This window comes from Oryctolagus cuniculus, chromosome X (genome assembly GCF_964237555.1).
Source record: "Oryctolagus cuniculus chromosome X, mOryCun1.1, whole genome shotgun sequence".
NCBI classification, from domain to species: domain Eukaryota; kingdom Metazoa; phylum Chordata; class Mammalia; order Lagomorpha; family Leporidae; genus Oryctolagus; species Oryctolagus cuniculus.
Genome location: NC_091453.1, coordinates 87,656,188 through 87,677,394, shown reverse-complemented (window position 1 = coordinate 87,677,394; position 21,207 = coordinate 87,656,188). Strand labels below are relative to the sequence as shown.

At 38.5% G+C, this 21,207-nt stretch overlaps 1 protein-coding gene across 1 annotated transcript in view; it reads left to right on the top strand.

Moving 5' to 3' along the window:
* IL1RAPL2 (interleukin 1 receptor accessory protein like 2) overlaps positions 1-21,207 on the top strand; it is a 1,316,228-nt gene that overhangs the window by 1,124,715 nt on the left and 170,306 nt on the right. The gene's annotated exons all lie outside the window — the stretch shown is intronic.

Here is a 21,207-nt window from a genome sequence, read left to right as displayed (position 1 = left end):
GTACACTTTAAAGAAATGTCTTAGACTTCAGACTTAGGTAATAATGAAGACTAGAAGGCCAGGAAAAGCACCATAAGATAAAGGCAAGATCTGATGTATAGATTTAAGTCATATCTTCTCCGCTGATTAAGAATCTCTAGTGTTTTAGTCATCTTTCTCTTCCTGGTACAGGAAATGGAGATTTCCTTCATAGATATAAATTTCTCTTACAAAAGGTAGCTTGTCAAAATAACCAACTCAAAATAGTTTTTATTCCAAAAATATATAATTTGGGGTGGCATATTCTAGTCTCCTGTGGTCATATTTTGGGTTGGTGTGTCCTGACTCAGATGCCCATATTTAATACATAATTAAGGCAAAGAAATGAAGGTCCAGTGTAGGGGCATAGAGACTGTTTAACGTGCTGTAGTAGGAGAGACATGATGAAGACTTGACCAAGAGAAGTGTCAGTTGCGATAGACAGAAGCAGATATATTGATGATATATTGAGGGTGTAGATTCAACAAGACTCTGGAATTAGAAGAAGGATATGTGATATATTTGTCGAAGGTTACCTTTTTCTGTCATATTAATTTTGAGATGCCTGATAGTCATACAGGTAGAGATGTAAAGAAGATAGACATTTGAATGTGAAACTCAGAGAAGAAATCAAGACATAAAATAAAGATGTAGGAGTCTTCTGCATAAGGATATGAGGCTAAATGAGATCACCTCCCCTAGAATAGACTCAGGTATGCAGAAGAATGTTGATTTTACATGTATAATGTATAATGCTGTAATTTTAGAAATGCAATAATTTACCAAATACATGACTTAAATGCAGGCATAAGATCATTTAGAAAGAAGCATCATTAAAATAATGGATTTTGTTTTGTTTTGCTGACAATGACAGAGCTCCTTCTATGTGCTAAATGACTCATATGCATTAAATCATTTAAGCTTCACAACACATATATGTGGATACTACTATTACCCTGATGTTACAGACAAGGAAATTGAGGTTCATAAAAGTGAAGTAATTTGATCTAGATTACAGTTAGTAAATGATAAAGATGATTTCATCCCCCTTTAGACTCCGTACTACAGTCAATGATAATACCAACAATAATAGCATCTATTAATAGAGAACCAATTATATTCAGATCCAGGGCTGAAGTGCTATACCTGTCTTTTCTCATTCTTGTAAAAACCCATTCTTATTATCCTCTTTTGTAAAGATAAGAAAATAGAGATGCTGAGTAACTTGGCCAAAATTTAACAGTGAGTGGCAGTAGTATTTCAAATACACGTTTATATGACTCCAGAACTTTCATCTCTTATGATCTTAGCAAAATAGAAGGGAAAGTATTTCCTTCAGAAAGGGACATAAAGTTCCCCAAATACAAAGCAGATTGAAACCATAACATTAAAAATAATGCATCTTTCAAAAAATAAATTTCATCCAAAATCAGAAGTTGATTATAATTAATAAAAATCATCAAAAATTATGCAGATTGTTTAGCCTAATGGTTAAGATGCTGTGTCCTACATTAGACATCCTGGGCTCAATACCCAAGTCCAGCTTCTGACTCCAGTGTCCTGCTAATGCAAATCTTGGGAGAAAATGATGGCTCAAGTAACTGTGTTCCTGTCACCCATGTGGGAGACCTAGATTGAGTTCCCAGCTCCCAGATTTGGCCTAACCCAACCCATGATGTTGCAAGCATTTGGGAAGTGAGCCAACAGGAAAGAGCTCATTCTCATTCATTCTCTCTCGCTCTCGCTCTCACTCTCGCTCACTTTTGCTGTCCCTCCCTAACTCCCTCCCTCTTTCCTTCCTTCCCTCATTCTTCCTCTCAAATAAATAATTTATAAAAGATTTATTTATTTATTTGGCAGAGTTACAGAGAAAGCGGAGGAAAGTCAGAGACCGAGAGAGATCTTCCATGCGCTGGCCTACTCCCCAAATGGCAGCAACAGCCAGGGTTGGGCTGATGTGAAGCCAGGAGCCTCCTCTGGGTCTCTCGTGCTTGTGAAGAGCCCCAAGCACTTGGGCCATACTCCACTGCTTTCCTAGGCACACTAGCAGAGAGTTGGACCAGAAGTGTAGCATCCAGTTCTTGAACTGACCCCATATGGGATGCTTGCACCACAGGTGGTAGCTTTACCTGCTATGCCACAGTACCAGCCCCATAAATAATTTTTTAAAATAAATATGATAATGGGAAAGCATATGACAATTTATTTTTATGATTTTAAAATAAACAATTGTAAAAATATAAATCTGATCTTGCTCTGGATCTAAATCATCTGTGGCTGTGAAACAGAAAAAGCATAACCAACCAATATGGGATTGAACCTATGACCTTAGCTTATGAGCACAGTGTTGTCAAATAATTACTGGACTTGATGATTCTTCTGTTAAATTTTTTTTAAAAGACCAGTAAATGTCTTAACATGAAAAATACTTGTTTGATGGAGTCCAATATCCCTCAGCATGGTATCAACATAGAGGTATATCTGCAATTTCTTTTCTTTTTGTTACCAAATTCAAATCATTCATTCATTCTTTCTCTCACTTCATAAAAACTGCCTATCATTTAATTCACAGGCAATTTTTGATCACTCTGTTTTTTCATCCCACACTTTGTTCCTCTTTTTTCTAGATTGTTTTACCCTTCAGCATTTGTCTGATTCTTTCCTGTCAAAGTAAATATTAGTGATTTTGCTACCAAAGAGTACCACTATCTCTAAGATAAAGATTCCTTGTCCTTTCCCTTCTTCACACCACTATTATTCTCTTGTGGACATTATATTTGAGTCTTGTTGTTCAAGAAATACTTGAATTGGGGCCAGCATTGTAGTGCAGCAGATTAAGCCACCAGTTGCAATGCTAGCATCCCAAATTGAAGTGCCAGTTCAAGTTCTGGCTGCAGTGCTTCTGATACAGCTTCTTTCTACTGCACCGGATAAGACAACAAAAGATGCCCCAAGGACTTGGGCCCCTACTCTCCATGTGGAAGACCAAAACAGAGTTCTTGTCTCCTGGCTTCAGCCTGGCCCAAACCTAGCTCTTGTGACCATTTAGGGAATTAACCAGTGGATGGAAAATTGATTTCTCTCTCTGCCCTCACACTCTCCCTTTCTCTCTCTCTCCCCTTTCTCTTTCTTTCTCTGCCACCCTACCTTATTTACTTTATTTACCAAATAAGTAAATAAATATTTAAAATAGAAATGTTTTTTGATTTATAATAGTCATACATGTTTGTGAGATATAGTATAATAATTCAATATTCATACAAAATTGTAATCATCAAATCAGTATGCTTAGCATTTCCATCTCTAAATATTTACCATTTCTGTGTTAGGAAATTTCAAGCTTTTATAATAAATTATTGTGAATTATAGTCACTCTACTGTGTTATAAAAAATGAACTCATTCCTCCTATGTAACTGTATTTTGGCGCTTGTTATCTATCCTCCCTTTAACCCTCTCCTTCCTTCCTAATGTATGGTGACCAATATACCAATATTCTTCTTTCTCCTTCTATGGAGTCAACTTTTATTATCTTCCACATATGAATGAGAACATGCAGTATTTGTATACCTGTGCCTGGTTTATTTCATTTACTGTTAATGTCTTCCAGTTCTACAAATGACAGAATTTCACTCCTTCATGGATGAATAATAGTCTATTATATAATGTATATATGTATACACACATGTATTTTATAAAACATTTTCCTAATTCCTTTTATATCAATGATATCTTGATTGATTCCATATCTTGGCTATTGTGAATAGTGCTACAATGAATGTGAGAATGTAAGTATCTGTTTGATACACTGAAATCATTTCCTCTGGATATAAAACCAATACTTGGATAGCTGAATCATACAGTATTTTAGATTTTTTTTTTTGAGGAACATCTATACTGTTTTCCATAATGGCTATACTAATTTACATTCTCACCAAAAGCATGTACAAGTTCTCTTTTCTCTGCATCTTCACCAGCATTGTTTTTCCTTTTTTATTATAACAATACCAACTAGAGTGAGATGATATATCATTGTGGTATTGATTTGCATTTCCCTGATGATTTTTAATATGAACGTTTCCTCACATACTTGTTGACCATTTATAAGTACTCTGTTGAGAAACCTCAAAGCCAGCCCTGTGGCATAGCAGGTGAAGCCACTGCCTGCAGTGCCAGCATCCCATGTGGGTGCCAGTTCGAGTCCCAGCTGCTCCACTTCCTATCCAGCTCGCTGCTGTGGCCTGGGAAGGTGGTGGAAGATGGCCCAAGTCCTTTGGGCCCCTGTACCTGTGTGGAAGACCCGGAGGAAGTTCCTGGCTCCTGGCTTCAGATCGGCGCAGCTCTGGCCATTGCGGCCAATTGGGAGGTGAACCAGCAGATGGAAGACCTCTCTCTCTCTCTGCCTCTCCTTCTCTTTGTGTAACTCTGGCTTTCAGATAAATAAATCAATCTGAAAAAAGAAATGTCTGTTCCAATAATATGCCCAGCTTAAATTGTATTATTTGTGTTTTACTATTCAGGTTTTTTAAAAAAATTTCTTATATATTCTATATATCAATCCCTTCTCAGATAGCTTGCAAATATTTTCTCTCATTCTTCAGGTTGTTTCTTCAATATGTTGAATTTTTCCTTTGCTGTCCAAAAGACTCTTAGTTTGATATAATCTCATCTTCACTGTTTTGCTTTTGTTGCCTGTGCGTTTGTAGTCTTATCTAAAAAATTGTTGCCTATATTGATGTCTTAAAGTGTTTCTCCTGTTTTCTTCTAGTAGTTTTAGAATTTCAGGTCTCACATTTGGATTATTTATCCAGTTTGAATAGATTCTTGTATATGATAAGAGATAGGGGTCTAGTTTAATTATTCTGTGTATGAATTTCATTTTTCTACCATCATTAATTGAAGAGACTGTCCTTTCACTAATGTATATTTTTGGTAGCTTTATTGAAGATCAGTTTGCTGAAGATGCATAGATTTTATTTTGGGTTCTCTATTCTGTTTCTTTAGTCTGTGTGTCAATTTCTATGATAGTATCATGCAATTTTGGTTACTATGTTTTTGTAGTCAATTTCTATGATAGTATCATGCAATTTTGGTTACTATGTTTTTGTAGTATGTTTTGAGGTCATATTTTATGATGTTTCTAGTTTCCTCTTCAATTTCTTACTTGAGTGTTTTATAATTTTTATTGTAGAGACCACTGACTTCTGAGATTAAATTTATTCCTAGATATTATATATTTGGTAGCTATTGTGAATGAGATTTTTTTCTATCACATTCATTATTGGTGTATAAAATGCTACTTGTTTTGTATATTGATTTTGTATACTGTAATTTATTTATCAGTTATAACAATTTTTGGTGCTGTCTTTAGGTTTCTTTCTATACAAAATCATTTCATCTATAAACAGGAAATTTAAAATTTCTCCTTTCCTATTTGGAAACCCTTATTGCTATGGCTAAGACTTCAAATACTATGTTGAATACAACTGCTGAAAGTGAAAGACTTCCTTGTCTTATTCCTGATCTTAGGAGAAATGAGATTGGCTTTTATACATTCGGTAGCTGTGAGTTTGTAATAGTCATCACTGTGATGAGGTACATTCCTTCCACACTTTATTTTTTGAGAATGTTTATGTTTAAGGGAGTTTTAATTTTATTTAATGCTTTTCTGCAGCTACTGAGATAATCATATTTTACTTCTTTCTGTTGATGTGGTATATTATACTTATTAACATATTTGCATATATTTAAGCATATTTATATCTTGAATAAATCTTACTCGATTGTGATATATAATTTAATGTGCTGTTGGATTCAGTAATAAGAATTTTTTGCATCTGTATTTATCAGGGATGTTTGTCTGTAGTTTTGTTTTTTTGGTTGTATCTTAGTCTGGTTTTAATGTAATGCCAGTACTGCCCTCATATAATGAATTTGGAAGGATTCTCTTTCCTTTTAATTTTTTGGGATAGTTTGAAAAGAATTGGTGATTGTTCTTTAAAAGTTTAATAAAGCTCAGCAGTGAAGCCATCTGGTCCTAGGCTTATATTTGGAGATTTTGTAGTACAGATTCAATTGTGTTACCTGGTATTGGTTTGTTAAGGTTTTCCATGTCTTCAAGTGTATGCATTTCTTCTACATTTTCCAATTTGTTAGTGTGTATTTGTTTGTAATAGTTTATAATGATTCTTTTTGTTTCTGTGCTATCAATTGTAAAGTCTCAATGTTCATCTCTGATTTTATTTAGTTGGGTCTTCTCTGTTTTTTTCTTGAATAACCTACTTAAAGGTTTGTTAATTTTGTTTATTGTTTTTTAAACAATGAATTCTTCATTTTAACCTTTTCAACTTGGGTAGTATGGACATTTTGATGATATTGATTCTTCCAATCTATGAACATGGAAGATTTTTCCATTTTTGTTTCTGTCTTCTTCTATTTTCTTCTTTCATGTTTCATAATTTTCATTATAGAGATACTTCACATGCTTAGTTAAATTTATTCCAAGGTATTTAAAATTTTTTGTAACAATGTGAATGGCACTGATCTTACAAGTTCTTTCGCAGTCAGGGCATTGTCTGTGTACACAAAGGCTATTGATTTTTGTGTATTGATTTCATATCCTGCCACTTTACCAAACTCATTTAAGAGTTCTGATAGTATCTTAGTGGACTCTTCTGGTTTCCCTATAAATAGAATCATGTCATCTGCAAACAGTGATTAATTTGACTTCTTCCTTTTCAATTTGTATCCCTTTGATTTCTTTTTCTTGCCTAATGGCTCTGGCTAAGACTTCCAGGACTATATTAAAAGCAGTGGTGAAAGTGGGCATCCTTATCTTGTTCTGGTTCTTAGTGGAAATGCTTCCAAATTTTCCCCTTTCAAAAAGATACCCGCTGTGGGCTTGTCATATATTGCATGATTGTGTTAAAGAATGATCATTGTATACCCAATTTGCTTAAGGTTTTCATCATGAAAGATGTTGTATTTTATCTAATGTTTCTTCTTCATATACTGAGATAATTATATGGCTTTCTTCTTCAATTTGTCAATGTGATGTATCACATTTGTTGATTTATGTATATTGAACCATCCCTGCATACCATGGATAAATCCTACTTAGTATGAGTGAATGATATTTCCTATGTGTTTTTGGATTCAATTAGCTAGCAATTTGTTGAGGATTTTTGCATATATATTCACCAGGGATATTGGTCTATAGTTCTGGTTTTGGAATTAAGGTGATTCTGGCTCATAGAAGGAGTTTTGTAGGAGTCCCTCCATTTCATTTCTTTTGAATAGATTGAAAGAATTGGAATTAGCTCTTCTTTAATGATTTGGTAGAACTCAACATTGAAACTATCCAGTCTTGGGCTTTCCTTTGTTAGAGGGTCATTATTACTGATTCAACTTGTCTTGTTTATTGGTCTGTTTAGGTTTTCTACAATCTTCATGACTTAATTTTGGCAAAATTTATGTTTTCAGAAATCTGTTCCTTCCAGATTTTCCAATTTGTTGGCATATAGCTGTTTATAGTAATTCCTGGTGATTCTTTGTATTTCTGTGATATCCATTGTTACATCTCCTTTTTTAAATCTGATTTTATTAATTTGTGTTCCCCTCCCCCTTTTTGGTTAGTTGTACCAATGATGTATCAATTTTGTATATTTTTTCAAAAATCCAGCTTTTCATTTTACCAATCTTTTGTATTTTTGTTTAATTTTATTTATTTCTTCTCTAATTTTAATTATGTCTTTCCTCCTACTAATTTTGCATTTGGTTTGATTTGTTTTTCTAGGTTCTTGAGATGCATTGTTATATCATTTAATTGCTGCCTTTCCAATTTCTTTAGGTAGGCACTAAGTGCTATGAACTTTCCTCTTAACCCTGCTTTGGCTGTATCCTGTAAATTTTGCTATGTTTTGGTGTCACCTTTATTCATTTCAACTAATTTTTTGAATCTTTTGATTTCTTTTATGACCCGCTGTTCATTCAGAAGAATGTTGTTCAGTCTCCATGTCTTTGCATATTTTCTACAGTTTCCTAAGTTGTTAATTTCCAGCTTCATTCCATTGTAGAAAAGATACATGGTATGATTTCAATTTTTTTTTCTTGAGACTTGCTTTATGGCCTAGCATATAGCATAATAGAGAAAGTTCAATGCGCTGATGAAAAGAATGTGTATTCTGCCACTGTGGGATGAACTGTTCTGTACAAATCTATTTTGTCCATTTGTTCTATAGTGTAGATTAGATCTGTTGTTTCTTGATTTTTTCTAGTTTTGTGTGGGATGTGTAGTCCACCATTATTATTGGATTGGATTCTGTACCTCCCTTCATATCTACTGACATTTGTCTTAAATAGCCAGGCACCCTGGCATTGGGTGCATATACATTTACAATAGTCACATTGATCCCTTAATCATTACACAATGCCCTTCTTCATCTCTTTTAACAGTTTCTGTGTTAAAGCCTATTTTTTCTGATATTAGTATGACTACGTCTGCTCATTTTTGCTTTCCTTTGACTTGGAATATCTTTTTTCATCCTTTCATTTGCAGTCTGTATGTATCTTCATTGGTGAGATGTGTTTTCTTGTAGGAAGCAAATAGGTGGGTCTTGTTTTTAATCCATTCAGCCAGTCTGTATCTTTTAATTGGAGAATTTAAACCATTTACATTCTTGGTTATTATTGATTAGTAATCACATGGCCTTGCCATTTTTCCATAAATATTCCTATTATTTGCTTTGGGTTTCCATTGTACTTTTACTAGGAGGTTTTCTGCTTTCACATTGATTCATAAAGATGATTGTAGTTCTCTGTATCTGTTTGTAGCACATCCTTAAGTATCATTTGTAACATCAGATGAGTAGTGACAAATTCTTTGAATTTCTGTTTGTTTTAGAAGGAGCAGCTGAGACTTGAATTGGTACCTATATGGGATGTCAGCACTGCAGGCAGCAACCCAAAGCATTATACCACAATGCTGGCGCTGTTTTGGCAGACAGATCTTTATCTCACTTTCATTTATAAGTGAGAGCTTTCTGGGTATAATATTCTGGGTTAGCAGGTTTTTTGTTTTGTTTTATTTTAGGACTTGGACTATGCCTCCCCATTCCCTCCCAGCCTGTAGGGTTTCTGATGAGAAATCAGCTGTTAGTCTAATTGGGGATCCTCTGAAGCTAATCTGTCAGTTCTTGCACATTTTGGAATCTTTTCTTAATGTTTTACTTTTGAAAGTTTCACTGTAATGTGCTGTGGTGAAGCTCTTTTCTGATCATGTCTATTAGAAGTTCTATGTGCTTCTTGTACTTGGGATGTCCCTATCTTCCTTCAAATTATGAAAGTTTCTTCTATTACTTCACTGAAGAAGGCTTCTAATCCATTCTGTCTTTCTATACCTTCAGTAGCTCTAACACACTTATATTTGGTCATTTGATAGCATCCCATAAATCTCAAACACTATTTTCAGTTGTTCTAATTTTTCTTTGTTTTTTTTTTTTTTTTTTTTTTTGGTCTGGGATATTTCCAAGGATTTGCCTTCTAGCTCAGATATTTTCTTCTGCCTTACCAAGTCTGTTGTTTAAGCTTTCCACTGTATTTTCTGTTTCACATATTGAGTTTTTTGTTTCTGATATTTCAGTTTGATTTCTCTCAATATCTATCTCCCAGCAAAATATTTCTTCCATGTCATGTATGGATTTCTTTATCTCCTGTATTTGCTTCCCTGTTTCTGAGTAGTCTTATGATCATTATTCAAATTCATTTTTATACCTTTTGTCAATCTCTTCATCTTCACATTCTAATATTGAAGTGTTGTATTCCTTTTAGGGAGTCATATTGTCTTCCTTGTTCATGTTTCTTGTATTTCTGCATTTATTTTCAGGAATTTGTTCAAACACTGTTGGCTTTCTCCTATGATAGCTTTATCCTTTTTTAAAGTTTTTTTATTTATTTCAAAGTGAGAGTTAGGGAGAGGGGAGACAGTGAGACAGAACTTCCATCTGTTGGTTTACTCCCTAGGTGGCTGCAACGGCTGAGGCTGAGCCATGATGAAGCCAGGAGTCAGGCATTTCATCCAGGTCTTACATGTATGTAGCAGAGATTCAAGCACTTGAGCCACCTTCTGCTCATTTTCTCAGGCCATTAACAGGGAGTTGGATACAATGTGAAGCAGCTGGGACACAAATCTGTACTCATATGGGAAGCCTGCATTGTTAAGTAGTGGCTTTTTCTGCTGTGCCACATCTCCAGCCCCAGTTTTTGTTTTTTTTTTTTTTAAGATCTATTTTATTTATTTGAAAGACAGAGTTACAGAGAGAGGTAGAGACAGAGAAAAATGTCTCCCATCTTCTGGTTCACTGCCCAGATGGCTGCAATGGCCAGAGCTTTGCCAATTCGAAGCCAGGAGCCAGGAACCTCCTCTGGGTCTCCCACATGGGTGCAAGGGCCCAAGGACTTGGCCTGTCTGCTACTGACTTCCCAGGCCATAGAAGAGAGCTGGATCAGAAAAGGAGCAGCTGGGATTAGAACTGGTACCCATATGGGATGCCAGTGTTTCAGGCCAGGGCTTTAACCCACTGCACCACAGTGCCGGCTCTCAGCCCCAGTTTTATCTTTGAAATATGCCTCTGTGACTTAGTAGCATCTTTGCTCCTTCAGCAGATTTCCAGAAGCATGTCTTGTGTGGGGCCAGTAAGCTCTGGGATGTGTTCAAGGGTGGGGAAAGAGTCCAGGGTGACACCAAATTTTGGCGTGGTACATCTCTCTTGTCAGCAGCAGGGAGAGTATGATCACATTAGCTGGCATGATCATAGCCTCATCTCCTCTCTGCCAAGATGATCATGCCCAGGGTTAGCTCACAGTGGCTACACATCCCACCCATGCAGTTGCAAGAATCACACAAAGGATCTGTGCAGTCCTCAATCTGAGCACAGAACCTTCTGCAATGACCTATCCCAGGACCTCAGGGCTCTGAAGTCAGACATAGTAACTGCCCAGAGACCAAGTTCCACCCCATGCCCTATCTTGCAGTCATAGAATTCCCACAGTCATAGTGCCCCATGTTACCACAGTCACAAGGTGCAGTGTATCTACTTAGCCTAACTGCCCTGCCTAGTCCATGGAGAGAGCAGAGGTGTTCCCAGAGCCAGCTGCCTGTGGGTTCCCTACCTTGGCAGTTTGAGTCCAGGTGCCTGTGATAGATCTGGGGAGGGAAGTGGGCACCTAGCCCCTGCCAACATTGCAGGCCAGACTCAAAGTCTGTGGTGATGTCAGATTTATCCTTCAATGAAATTACTAGTTGGATGCACACACGTGAGTCACCACAGCCTATACTCATGTTCAGGTGGTGCTTCCTCCTTTCTAATAGTCAGGAATCCTTGTTGGGGTTTGGGGAGAAAGAAATGTGCCTTCCTTCATGAGATGAGGTGTGTACCTTGCCTCTCACTAGCGCTCCAGGCCAGACTCAAAGTCAGTGAGATCTGCAGTGTTCTCCCTCAGGCAATATAACCAGTAACATGGGCTACTGCAGTCTCCTCTCACCTCACTCCAAGAGACTGGCATATCCTCTAGCCCCTAGCTGTGGGAGTTACCAGTGGTGTCCCCACTCACTGCTGCATTCTTGAACTGCCCATGCTGCTCCATGGCATCTTTCCTCTTTCCACAGAATTTCCACTGCAAACCTCTCCAACTCTCTTCCTGGAATGCAGCTATTCCACCTTTTCTCTATTAACTTCCTGTGGTCAAAATCAGCATGTCATTTTCCTATTCAGCCATCTTCGATTCTACTTTCTCAGTGAGTCCAAGGTGCCTGGGAATGTTAGTCCTAGAGTCTCCTGTCCTGCACCATGGCATCTGGCCATAGAGGCATGGAGGTTGGTTGGGTGCCTGCCCTCACTCAGAATAAACTTCTGCAGAACATCTGCAAGCTTGGTGCCAGGAAATGGGAGACCCAAATAAGGGCATTTTGGGAGTTCTTCTTTCCCCTCTTGTTTGTGCTCCACCTACTTTTGTCTCTTGAAGTATTTTTGTCTGACTATATTATTTCAAAGTTCCTGTCTTCAAGCTCATGAATTGTTTCTTCTGGATCTAGTCTGCTGCTCAGACTGCCTACAGTGTTTTTATATGTTTTTTTTTTCGATGATATCTCTCATTACTGAATTTCTCATGCAAATGATTAATTATTCCTAATTTTATCAAATAATCTAATTCTCTCATATTTCCTTGAGTTCTCTTAATTATTTATTGGATTCTTCTTCAATTTGTTAACTTACTTTCCTTGGAGTCTATTGTTAAATAGTTACTATGTTCTTTTGGAAGTGTCATATTATCTTGCTTTTTTCATGCTTCCAGTATCTTTACATAGGTAGTTATACATCTGGTAGGTCACTTGCCTCTACCAATTTTATAGGGTGTCTTTTGTAGTAAAACAACATCTCTCTCATTTTTTAAAGATTTATTTATTTACTTGAAAGAATTACACAGAGAAGGAGAAGCACACACACAGAGAGAGAGAGAGAGAGAGAGAGAGAGAGGTCTTCCATCCACTGGTTCACTCCCCAATTGGCCGCAACGGCTGGAGCTATGCTGATCCAAAGCCAGGAGCCAGGAGCCAGGAGCCAGGAGCTTCTTCTGGGTCTCCCACATGGTGCAGGGACCCAAGAACTTGGGCCATCTTCCACTGCTTTCCCAGGCCATAGCAGAGAGCTGTATTAGAAGTGGAGCAGCTGGAACTTGAGCCAGCACCCATATGGGATGCTGGCACTGCAAGCGGTGGCTTTACCTGCTACACCACAGTGCCGGCCCAAACAATATCTCATGAATATGTGCCCTAAGATATTGTTGGATGGACCATATTTGCTATAGTTCAGTATAGGTACAGTAGTATAGTATGTATGTAGCTTCTTCAGCTATAATCAGTATCAATAATGCCTATGAGGGTCTCAGTGGCCCAGGCTTCAAGGGATTTGTAGGACTGCCCTGATATCTGGGATGCAGCTCTATTAGGTAGGATGAGTTCACTGAGTAATCTGTACATTGTATGCCTACTTGAAAGTGTGTAGAACCTATCAGTGTCTATGGGTTGTGGCTGGTGGGAATAGGGCCACTCTGGTGGTCGCATACAGATGAGGCATAGATGTAGTGGCAGCAAAGTTGGTATACTCATTAGCTTCCAATGGCTTCATGGGGGCAGGTATGCTCCAGCAGGCACTGATGGGCTTAATGCAACATTCTTGGTAGTGGAAGCAATGTACTTGTGAGTGTCTGGGTGATGTACAGGTACTACGCTGTACCCAGTGGTCGGCTCTCGAAGCCTATCAATATCTGAACACTGTACAGGTAGCTTCATGTGATCTTACAGGATGACCTGTTCAGGAAAGGCTAACCTGCTGCTTCCTGGGGGTATAGGTAGATGGATAGATTGGCCTGTCTGGTTTTCTGGGTACTTTCTGGGCTGGACTAAACCACTAAGGATGGGCTGCCTGGCTGCTTCCTGAATTTGTAAATGGATGAGCTGGGCAGAGCTACCTGACTTACTGACAAACTGAGCTTCTCAGGACAGTCTGCCTGGCTGTTTCTAAGGGCCACAGGAGGATGAGTGGGAATATCTGACTTCCTGAAACTAAAGGAAGGTACACAATGTTCCTTATATGCTTCTTGGGGCCTAGGCACATCAGGCTTCTCAGGGCAGGTTGCCTGACTGCCTCCCAAGCCCAAAGGTTGGTGGACTGAATATCTTGATTCTTTGCCAGGGGACTCTGTGAACTGAATCAATCAGGGTGGGTTGTCTGGCTTCTTTCTAGGCCAACATCAAGTGGGCAGGGTCACCCATTTGGTTCACAGGGCTGAGATGATCACACCACTGTGGATTGTCACTTGGCTGCTTTACAGGTACCTGTGTGGGTAGGGCCTCAAGATGACACTGTGCATAAGGAAGGCACGCCATTGCCTGGGCTCTTTCTCTGGGGGCAATTCTGTGACTTGATTTTCCCAATAGCCCCTCAAAATAACCTCTGGCCTATGAGGGCTGCAGTAGCAAATAGGTGTTCATGCATTGGTGAGTACTTTTGTGGCCTTCCTGCTTGCCCTGTCCTTGCCCAGCAAAGTACCTCTAAATTCAGAGGTGTTCTCTGGAGTGATGGGATGGTACAGGTTATATGCTTAGTTCTCTTCTTTATAAGGCCACCTATATATCCGTATTCTATGACATCTATGTCACATCCCCACTGCACTCTGGTATTGTGCCTCAAACTCTACAGTGGAATATCTGTTGATTTATTCCTCATTTTAGCCTTTTATTGTTGAGGGAAGCATGTCAGGCACCTCTAAAACCATCTTGCTGAAAATACTCTCCAGTTTCTGTTGTTCTGCCACTTGGTCTTTTCACATCCATGGAAGTTATTTACAAGCATGTAATAAATACATCTAATCTCAAAAGGCATTTGATAAATACATGCAGTAATCATTGCCCATTTTTTAAATTATAGCCCATTAATAAGTACTCTGGGGATACCAAATTGTTTTTGAACATTGTGAATGAGGCTTGTATGGGGATTTAATGATAGATAAATTATCTCTGAAAGGTCCTTAAATATTTAATTGAAATGATTGAATTTTCCCACATACTACACAGATTCTGAAACTTACTAGACACAAATAATTGCTGATTTAAAAAATGAGCCTTCAAAACCTCAAGCCTAAGTAATGTTTAATAGCATGAATTGTAAGGCATCATAGTAAGTCCACTGGTTTTTAACCCAGTATGTCTCTTCTAAGTAGCGGCACTCTTTTTAAATGAGGCCCAAGTCCAAGGTAAAATATGCATCTTATTGCCTATGGTCCATGTTTTAAAATTCTCAATAGCTCAATACAGAATTTGATGAATGTTAAATGGAAATAAAGTCTAAAGCTTTTCACAAGGCAGGGACATCTTAGTCAACAGGAAAGTGACATGGATAGAATCTGTTAGTTTTGTTATTTTAAACTTTTGCCAATTAGTCACTGATTTTAGGTATTTGGTTTAAAATATTTCTAAGTGGAGTGTGAATATGAGTTGACAGTTATGTCCCCAGAGTGGAAAAAGTCTTGGTTCTCTAATTTTCTCAAGTTATGACCATATAGCTCAGGCACTAGTGATTAGGACATTAATCTCTGTGGCTTACTATATTCCCTCAGGCTAGTGTTTCAAAGAAGCATCTAAGTGTTCCCTCTAGCTTAAATGTGCATTTATGTGGGGGAAGAATAAGTAATTAGGGCTCCATTCTGTAGCACTCACTCCTCTGTCATCACTATCAAGTTTAAGTGCTCTAAGTTAGTAAGTATTCGAGTTTGCTCCAGAATGGAAGCTTCTGCTTCACTCATTTCAAGTTCCCTGCCTTTTTAATCATACCTCAGTTATGCCAAATTTGATAATAGTCTGACAACCAATGTTTTAAAAATATTTATTTAGAACCTTATGTACATTATAAATATGTATTCAGTAGAAGCATGACAAATATTGTCCATTTTCATAGCTGAATTAAAAGTTAATAGTGATGCTAATACTGCTAATAATCACTGAAGCATCAGAGATTGTCTAGGATTTTCAAAATACTAGTTCAGCCAAGTATCAAGTCCTGTGGGAAAATGCACAGCTAAATACATGGCAGTTGTCAGATACCAGCTAGAACAGCAATAGCATGTTTCTCAGCAAGAATTTTTCTGTTTTCTATCATTTTGGTTCTGGGTATTATAAATTGGATATGTTGTTATATTTTTACTATATATTTTGATTAAACAATCTGAGAGTATTTAATATTTAGTATTCTTTAAGGTCATCTCTTCCAACTTCTTTCCAAATGAAGTTATCCATTCTATAACATTCATGAAAGATTAACCATTTAGATTTTCCTTAGATTTATTCAGTGATAGGAAACTGACACCCTAAAAATGCATCTTGTTCTTTGGTTGAAGAGTTATCACTTTTAGAAAAGTCTCGTTCTGTATTGGCTAAGATCTGTTTCCTTATGACTCTAGCAATCACTACTATGTTTGCTTCCTTGAGTTATATTAAATAAGCCTAATCTTTTCTACATGGCAGCTGTTTACATTTTTTAAAAAAGCTACGATTGCTCACCCAGCTATGAACACTGCCACTTCCACTAATCTGTTTTCAAATTTAAAAATAGTCTGATAATCTGTTTTTCATGTGAATCCTCCTCTTTCCTTTGGAATTTTATAGGCATGGGTTCAAATACTAACAGACTACTATATGATCTATAAAATGATGAAAATATTTCTTACCTCACAAGATTTTATGAGAAGGACTTACCTTGTGGTGCAGCAAGTTAAGCTGCTGCCTGCATTGCCAACATCCCATATGAGCACCTTTTAAACTCCCAGCAGGTCCACTTCCAATCCAGCTTCCTGCTAATGTGCCTGAGAAGGCAGCAGAATATGACCCAAGTGCTTGGACCCCTGCACTCATGTGAAAGAACCAGATGCAGTGGCTGGCGCCATGGCTCACTTGGCTAATCCTCCGCCTGCCGTGCCGGCACCCCAGGTTCTAGTACCGGTTGGGGTTACGGGTACTATTCCCGGTTGCTCCTCTGCCAGTCAGCTCTCTGCTGTGGCCTGGGAGGGCAGTGGAGGATGGCCCAAATGTTTGGGTCCCTGCACCTGCATGGGAGACGGGGAGAAAGTACCCAGCTCCTGGCTTCGGATCGGTGCAGCGCCGGCCATAGCGGCCATTAGGGGAGTGAACCAAAAGAAGGAAGACCTTTCTCTTTGTCTCTCTCTCACTGTCTATAACTCTGTCTCTCTCACAGTCTAACTCTGCCTGGAAAAAAAAAAAACAGATGCAGTTTCAGGCTCCTAGCTTTGGCCCATTCCAGTCCCTACTATTGTGACCATTTGGAGATTTAACCAGTGAGAAGAAGAGTCTCTCTCTGTCTCTCTCTCATTAAATTGACAAGTTGCCCTAATTAATATTATTAATGAAGCATTATTCTACTTGTTTTACATATATTAACTCATTTAATTTTAATAGCAGCCCTATGAAGTAGTTACCATTATTATTTTCTCATTTTGTACACAAGAATAATAAATAAAATTATTCAAGGTCACCTAATGTATAAGTGACAGGGTAAGAACTTGAACCCAGACAATTTTGGTATAGGGCCTTCACCTTTAACCATGACGTTATACTAAATTATATATATATAAAAGATATAAAGATATAATTATATATAATATATTGATGAATATTCACTTACTTTCCCATTCACCATTCTGCACCCCTTCCTCTGATTACTTTAGTTTTTCAAAATCCTAAACGTGTACCTCATACTACAAGATGTAATCTAACAAGCTAAAATGGAGGAGCAGTTTCTTTTAGTACTCAGACCAGATTCCATGGATACTTTGTAGACTAGATAAATCTAAGTAAACTCTGTTTCTGATGGCCATATAAAGATCCTTCCCTAAGTTATGGTAACTCATTCATTTATCCAATAAGCACATATTGAACACCTGGCACAAATAAAGCTTGGTATCATCTGTTGTAGATACAATAGATAATGAAAAAAACATAACCCTTGCCTTCATGGAATCTAGAATACAGTGAAAAGAAATTCAAAACCAATACACACACACACACACACACATAAATCTCTATATATGTATATGGTTTATAGTTACTAACAGTAAAAGGTTATGAAGGAAGCCAGCGCCGCGGCTCACTAGGCTAATCCTCCGCCTTGCGGCGCCAGCACACCAGGTTCTACTCCCGGTCGGGGCGCCGGATTCTGTCCCGGTTGCCCCTCTTCCAGGCCAGCTCTCTGCTGTGGCCAGGGAGTGCAGTGGAGAATGGCCCAAGTACTTGGGCCCTGCACCCCATGGGAGACCAGGAGAAGCACCTGGCTCCTGCCATCGGATCAGCGTGGTGCGCCGGCCGCAGCGTGCCGGCCGCAGCGCGCCGGCCGTGGCGGCCATTGGAGGGTGAACCAACGGCAAAAGGAAGACCTTTCTCTCTGTCTCTGTCTCTCACTGTCCACTTTGCCTGTCAAAAAAAAAAAAGGTTATGAAGGAAAATAATTGGATACAATGAAAAATAATAACCAAACAAACCTGTTTTAGATGGGTTTCTAAGGAAATATCTTTTCCATAGAAGAAAATTTAAGCTGAGACTCAAATGATTAGCAGGAGTTAGTCAAGGAAAGTGTGGGGAAAGAGCATTGGGTAAGGGCTGTAAACCACGTTGAAGGCTTTGAAGAGGAGGGGGAGAACTAGGTCTGGACAATGACCCACAGAAGGCCAATATGATTGGGAAAGACTGAAGGAAAACCAGAATGAAGTTGGATAGTTAGACTGGGCTACATCATGCTAGCAATTGTCCTGAAGTGATGCAGCCAATTGGACTAAATGGATCTGTGTCACATAGTTGCAGTTGATTGTTCTTGCAAGGCATCTTTAAAGGAGTCAGTTTAAAAGTATACGTCAATCAGATTCCACTAGTTGCTCTTTGTAACTCATATGAAACTTCTATATAAACATGTAATCATCCCATAAATACTGGTCAATCCTTATTAGTATCACTGCTAACCTATCACTTCAATCTATAACTCTCACCTATGGTTGTTCTTTTGCACCTAGTTTTCACTCTTCAGTCTTCCCCAGATAGCATTTATAATCAGATTACCCATACATAAATGTTAAAGGCAAGGCTACTCAATATCATTTGCACAAATATCATCCAACCCTAGATAGGGCACTGGAGCACAGATCCTGAGGAAAAAGGTTGATGATTCTAACCATTTGTCTGCTCATTGTTCCAGTAGTCATACAAATATCCTCATAGTCAAGCTCTGTATTCAAACTGACATGGTATGGATTCATACTCTTGAATTAGTCCAGCTACTAATTTTTTGTGCATTCTTAAACAAAGAAATTAAACTCTCAGGGCAGGTATTGTGGTGTAGCAGGTAAAGCCGCCGCCTGCAGTACCGGCATCCCATATGGGCGCCGGTTTGGGTCCCAGCTGCTCCACTTCTGATCCAGCTCTCTGCTGTGGCCTGGGAAAGCAGTGGTGGAAGATGGCCCAAGTCCTTGGGCCCTTGCACCCACGTGGGAGACCCAGAAGAAGCTCCTGACTCCTGGCTTCAGATTGGCACAGCTCCAGCTGTTGCAGCCATTTGGGGAGTGAACCAACAGATAGAAGATTCTCTCTCTCTCTCTCTCTCTCTCTCTCTCTCTGCCTCTCCTTCTGTGTAACTCTGACTTTCAAATAAATAATCTTTAAGAAAAAGAAATTAAACTCTCAGCCTGTTTCCTTATTTGAAATGTGAGACTAATAATATGTAGGAAGGTGGTTGTGAGAATTACATTAAATAAGATAATTAATATGTGTGATAGAACCTGGCAGAATGCCTGACCTTCAATAAGTACTCAATAAATGATAAGTTTATTTCTAATATACTTATATAGAATATACAATAGAATAAATGCTTCTTTTCTGCAAATTCTGCTTAGGGTGATCCTTTACAGCTAAGTCTCTGTAACTTAATTATGTTCTATGATATTTGGACATGGCTATCTGGTTTATGTTTTGCAAACTTTAGTTTCTATGGTATTTTTTATAGAACCATAGTCCTGATGTCTGAAAGGAGGATTCAGAAACCCTTTGCATTCTCACTTCTAATGAAAATAGTGATGAAGATTACTAATCTTGTAATATGTATGTTAGGCTTGGGATTTTCGAGTTTGAAGAAGATGCATAGACAATTGGTCAAGGCAGAAAGACTTTATTTTAAGAGACAAATAGTAGTTTCTGAAACGAGATTTCAGCCCACCGGGCAGTGGCAGATGGCCTTTCTTTAAGCTACTTGTTAGGAGGGGGCTTGTGGACATGCAAAGCACCACATCGATCCTGATAAGGTGGGCTTGGAATTTGCAGAAAGGCCTGTTGGCGCTTGCTGACCAAAACCACGTTTTGTAGTATATTGTCTTAGCGGTTTGAAATGTCCCAGATGAGGCTCTTGTAAAAGTTAATGCCAGAGCGGCCGAATAAAAATTCCACTAAGTTTTGGATTATCTTTTTACACCCAATTTCATCAGGTTTGAAGTTAACTATTTGTGTCCCAATGGAGAGAAATAGAACTTTTGGTGTTATATAGGAAAGGATCCTGGGGGAGAGGGAGCCAGGGAAAAGGAGCAAAGATAGTCTCAATTGCTGCTTCCTGCTGAGAGGGGACATTGTTAAGGGGAGTGGTTCCTCTCTTCCCCAGTGCTGGCACTGAGTTGGAGCAATGGCCTGTATTGGATACTTTGTAGCAGGAAGATGCTTTCCACATGGCTGTAAGTGAAGTTTTGGACCACTGAATGAACAAAATAGTAAGTTAAGGATGTGTGTCCCTAGAGATATAAGAAAATTGTCATGAGGGGAGTGAGAAGGTGTACAAGCCAAGGTAGACAAGAGGATTTTTGAAAACAGTTGTTCTAAGGATCAGACGTCCATCATAGGGTTTTGGATGCCCTGTCTGCTAGTTTGTAAGCAGCATCCCAGATGAGCCAAGACTGATTGACACAGATACAGAATTCTTCTCTTAACAATAAATAGAGGCCCCTTTTTCTGCTGTTAACAGGTCCAAGCCTTGTTGGTTTTGTAAGATTATTGCTGCCAAGGAGACGACTTCGTCTTGAATCTTAAAAAGGCCTTGAGATATATCGGCTAAGCTGCCTTGTAAATCTTTAGAAATTGTCTGGTAGAGGGAGAGGGATAAGCATGTCCTCCTACCCATGTGCCCACCCCAGCAGCAATTCCTAAGCTGGATAGAAGTAGTATTGGGGTGACAGATCTTTTATGGTGAATATTTGTTTTGGGGGAACTGGTAGAGATTGGTGATTGGGAACCACAATAACATTGGGGGACAGAAAGACAAGAGTGCAAGTTTTGGTCCAGTTAGTGTGGAGGTAGAGGTAAGTATTGGTTCCACAAAGGAAAAATACTCCCTGTTAATGCAAGCGATTTGTCAGATGGATGGAAAACAGTTACTTCTCTCAGACTTTAAGAGTGCCTGCCAACGTGGCTCCTGTGAGGTGTTATAGGAATTGTTAGGGTTAACTTGGGTTACTCCTGACAATTTATTTTCATAAAGAATAAAATGGTTGCAGATATCTATGAGGAATCAACCACTAGAATCTTTATATGTATTTGG